General features: G+C 48.0%; 1 long non-coding RNA gene across 1 annotated transcript in view; it reads left to right on the forward strand.

The window, feature by feature from the left end:
- The first annotated feature begins 1,376 nt into the window (after nt 1–1,376).
- The window catches only part of LOC134464608 (uncharacterized), a 14,600-nt gene continuing 10,976 nt past the window's right edge, over nt 1,377–5,000 (forward strand). Inside the window, exon 1 of the long non-coding RNA XR_010037973.1 lies at nt 1,377–1,448. This is a non-coding gene — a long non-coding RNA (uncharacterized LOC134464608). The remainder of the gene's footprint in view (nt 1,449–5,000) is intronic.

A 5,000-nucleotide genomic window follows, 5' to 3' on the forward strand; every position in this document is an offset into this window, starting at 1 on the left:
AGAGGAGGTAGCGAGGAAGAGACTTAAACAGAGGAAGAAATATTGAGAGAGAGAGAGAGAGAGAGAGAGAGAGAGAGAGAGAGAGAGAGAGAGAGAGAGAGAGAGAGAGAGAGAGAGAGAGAGAGAGAGAGAGAGAGAGAGAAAGGCATGAAGTGATGGAGAGAGAGAGAGTGGTGTGCCGTCAAACAAACGATAGCAAGCCTGAATTGTACGCCGCTCACGTTCTGTGGCCCAGGCTTCTCTTCAGCTCCTCAATGGCCGCCCCTTAGCCGAGACAGACAGAGTGTGTGTGGGGGGGGGGGGGGGGGGGGGGGGGGGGGGGGGGGGGGGGGGGGGGGGGCGGGGGGGGTGGGGGTGGGGGGGGGGGGGTAGTGGTGATGGTGGTGGTGCATTGCCGCGCCGAGTATCTTATCGTCACGGCAACGGCGGCTCTCACCTGGGCTAATCTCCACCTGACACCTTTTCCTCATCTCTCGGCGACGCAATTACGGAGAGGGGTGGTGGTAGTGGGGTTGAGGGGATTGGGGGATGGGTGCACGGTCGGTCCCTCTCCGCTCTGTTCAGTCCCCCTGGCTGATGTGCCTGCCGCTCTTTTCCCTGGTAATCGTGTTAGGTAATCCCAGCAACTGAAAGGACACAGTTTAGTGGGGATACTGTTAGAGGGGAATTTCAGCACCCGGCCTACTCCTCCACTCATTCATTCAGTCAGTACTCTGTCTCTCTCTCTCTCTCTCTCTCTCTCTCTCTCTCTCTTCTTCTTCTTCTTCTTCTTCTTCTTCTTCTTCTTCTTCTTCTTCTTCTTCTTCTTCTTCTTCTTCTTCTTCTTCTTCTTCTTCTTCTTCTTCTTCTTCTCATGCTCTGTATCTGTTCCCTTTTCTTGGTCACCTGTTTGCTCCCTCTCTCTCTCTCAATTTCTATCGTCCTCTCTGGGGCGACTGCACCATTGGTCTTCAGTTGGCGCAGAGCCAGAAACGTCTTCATTGGTCCTTTGGCTATAATTGTCAGTTGGTCATTGTGTTTAGTCACGAATGTTCAGCGTTCCACAGGGACCTTGTCCATGCATGCAGCACCATTACCCTTGCCGAGGGAGCATTCATGTTTGCCCTTCTAATCCTGCCCACGCGAGTGACCAAAAAAAACAGACCAAACCGTCTGCCTAGTGTGACAACTTCATTTTGGTCCACCCAGAGGAGACACAACACAACCCACATGACATTGCCCAGCCATCATGTCCATTATCTTATGGCTTGCTCGCTGCCTGCCGAGTCAACCAATCAACATGGATTGCCATTGTGATGCCTTTGTGTTCCGTTTGGCAGCATTCTAAAACAACAATGGTGATTCCATGGTCAATCCATATTGGGGGAACACAGTCATGGCTCTCCGTCCATACAAGTGGATTGGATGTTTGGAGCAGGGAAACAACAATGAGGACTGGTGTATTGTATGTGAGTATGGAGTGGAGTGTGTAGCAACATGCACAGCCAGCAGTGGTGTAATTGGGCCTGGGGAAAGAGAAAAACAGAGGCTGTGCCGTTGATCAGATTATACTCTCCGTTGTGGGATTTCCCCAAGGCACACAGGGCGAGCTGAACCTGGCCATTTCTAGACTAGTGGAGCTAACCTTAATTGGATGTTATCAATAGTGTGTGTGTGTGTGTGTGTGTGTGTGTGCGTGTGTGTGTGTGTGTGTGTGTGTGTGTGTGTGTGTGTGTGTGTGTGTGTGTGTGTGTGTGTGTGTGTGTGTGTGTGTGTGTGTGTGTGTGTGTGTGTGTGTGTGTGTGTGTGTGTGTGTGTGTGTGTGTGTGTGTGCGGGTGTGCATGCATGCGTGTCTGAGTTTAAAATATGTACGTATGTGTGCTTGATATGTTATCTGTGTGCTTGCATGTTTGTGTGTTTGTGTGTACCATGTGTTAAGTGTGCGTATGTTTCCGCCTATGTACATGCACGTGTTTGTGCGCATCTGCATACATGCATGTGTGTATGTTACAGCCTATATGTGTTTGTGTGTGTCCGCCTGTGTGTGTCCGCCTGTGTGTGTCCGCCTGTGTGTGTGTGTGTGTGTGTGTGTGTGTGTGTGTGTGTGTGTGTGTGTGTGTGTGTGTGTGTGTGTGTGTGTGTGTGTGTGTGTGTGTGTGTGTGTGTGTGTGTGTGTGTGTGTGTGTGTGTGTGTGTGCGTCCACCTATGTTTGTGTGAGTGTGTGTGTGCATGCATGTGTGCGTGTGTGTGTGTGCGTGCGTGCATATGTGTGTACCTATGTGTGTTTCCTAGATCACTTGTTAATTGCTGTGATCTACACTGTTGGTGACAGTGTAGTAAATCAATGGCCCACACTAATGGTCTGTCATGATTGCCAGTGGTTGGACTACAAAAAAGTGTCTTGACAAAGACATTAAACATCAGTGAAATATCACAGCAAAATAGATGGAGGAAAGATATATGCTGTTGAAAATGCCCATAGAAAGTGCCAGCTGGAGTCTTAAATTAATTAAAGATGGTGGTTTTTTTCAAGCATACGAAGGTTAGATGACTTGTAGATTAGATTGGATTAGATACAACTTTATTTTCATTACACAGGCATAATGCAGGGTACCTAAATGAGGTTTAGTGCGAAATGAGAAACATCAGGGCCAGAACAGTACACAGGTGCAACAGTTTATGCTGTACAGTCTAATGTAGTGTTAAATGCAGTGTTAATTATGTGTGTAACACTATTCTGACCCAGTTGATTTTAGTGATCAATTCATTTCTTTGAGTGTTAAATCAACTCTGCAGAGCCATTCGAGCTGTAAAATGGTGTTAGTAAATCCAGTGTTAATTCCACACCTGTAGGGTCCATAGTTTATCAGTATAGAGTAGAGTTGAGTAGAGTAGAGTATCATTTATTAATCCCGATGGAAAATTAAGGTGTCAAGTAGCATACAACATACATAAATACAGAAGACATTACACACAAGACAATGGGCCTACACACATCATTCCACATATAGTAGCCTATTCCACGTACATAGTGCTTCATTGACACTACATTTATACTGAGTGAAGTGTAGTTGTGGTGGAACTGAATGAACATCATCTCTACGCACGTTCCTCATCCCAAAGCAAATAGAAAGACTTCTCTCCTCACCCACTGAAATGTAACATTGCTCATTTGTGTTCCTCCCTTTCAGACAGAGGATCTTAAATCTCCTGGACGTCTTTGCCCTCCCTTTCTTTGTTGGAAAAAACTGTCTGGAGTAGAGATAGCATAATTTAAAAGACAAGCTTGATGGTCGGCTTTAATCATTCAAGCTCTCTCTCTGGTACTCCCTTGCACAGGCAGCTCAACAAGCCTGTAGGCCACGGCCAGACGACAAGAGACAGAGACTAAATTATAACGCTGTAAACCTGGCAGATAATTGCAACTTACTGCCCAGAAATCTGAGGCTGATGGCTATATTTCATATAATACAAAATTTATTGGGGTGTTTTTTTTTCCAGAAAAGACACAGGGCAGGGGCAAGTGCTTTGGAAATGAATCTCTTCTCTGCACACTTTTCATTCTGTGTTTTTTTTCTCTCCATTCCCTTCCTCCGCTGGCTTTCTCCCCTCCTCCGCTGGCTTGAGGTAGGGATTTCCCACTCTGGGGGACAGATTAAACGAGAGGGGGAAAAATTTGAGCATTTAGGCTTGCACGGTACAGTAGCTGTTCACGTTGTCACGGTACTCCTGTTTGTAGGCGTTGTCACTGTGCTTTCAATATGTAATGGCAGTACCTGGAAGTTGACTTGGTGGGGGAAACGGTGACAGCACAGCAGGGTGCACTGCCACAGTACATGGCTGAGTCTGTGGGTGTGACTGTGGAGTTAAGTGGAGTTCATTCCTGGCCATGAGTGTGTATGTGACAAGCACCATGGGCAGTTTTAACTGGGTCTGGGACCAAGTCATCTGAAAGCCCCCCCCCTTTCTCAATACATAATATACCAGTATATTGATTTGGGCGCCCCTTTCCCTGGGCCCAGAACAACTGACCCCTTTGTCCCATTCTGTCGGCTTCCCTGGATGGTGTGACCGTGGGATGTATTGCAGTACAGTTCTTTCTTGGCAGTAGCGAGTGTGTGTGTGTGTGTGTGTGTGTGTGTGTGTGTGTGTGTGTGTGTGTGTGTGTGTGTGTGTGTGTGTGTGCGTGTGCGTGTGCGTGTGCGTGTGCATGTGTATGTGTGTGTGTGTGACTATGTCCCCATGAGATATCACTGAACATATAATCACATGTGACCTCGGCGTCTCCCCACGGGGTGCCTCTCTGATAGGGCATGTGGTCAACAGGAATCTCAGTGTCTGCTCGCTGGACCCTTATCTGGTCATGACAGCCAGGCTTGTCTTCTCTCCCAGAGTTCGGGGCTTATCCACTTACACTGTTTGCTATCCAGTCAGTGTACTGCACACAGACATGTAAGTGTGCACACATACTGTTTATACTCACACACAGGGGCGGAGCTATAGGGAGGGCGAGCAGGGCACTTGCCCCTGGGCCAATGGCCCTCCCATGTTGGTGGAGGGGGCCCTATTGTGAGCTTGGAAAGCTGTGTAGGGGGCCCTATCAGTGTCTTGTCCTGGGGCCCTGTGTGAAATTGTTCCGCCACTGCTCACACATCATTCATTTATGCATGCACACACACCAGTGTACGCACACTCACGCACACACTCACGCGCACACATTTCTCTTTACCAATGACTCACCATTCCCTCTAACCAGACCAGTTCACAAGGGAGAGGGAGGGGGTCCAAAAAACACACACATACACACAACTCAGCCTGCACAAGACTCTAATGGAATTCGACGAAAGGTGAATTACTATGTGCACTGTATATCAAGTGATATAACCCCTTTAGGTGCATGCAAAAAGCCAGCCCTTTATCATTCAGTACGCTACACCAGTGGTTCCCAACCTATGGGTCGGGACCCAACATATGGGTCTCCAAAGATCCATGGGGGGTCGCGAAGCCCTCTTGAGTTTA

The sequence above is a fragment of the Engraulis encrasicolus genome, chromosome 15 (assembly GCF_034702125.1).
Source record: "Engraulis encrasicolus isolate BLACKSEA-1 chromosome 15, IST_EnEncr_1.0, whole genome shotgun sequence".
NCBI classification, from domain to species: domain Eukaryota; kingdom Metazoa; phylum Chordata; class Actinopteri; order Clupeiformes; family Engraulidae; genus Engraulis; species Engraulis encrasicolus.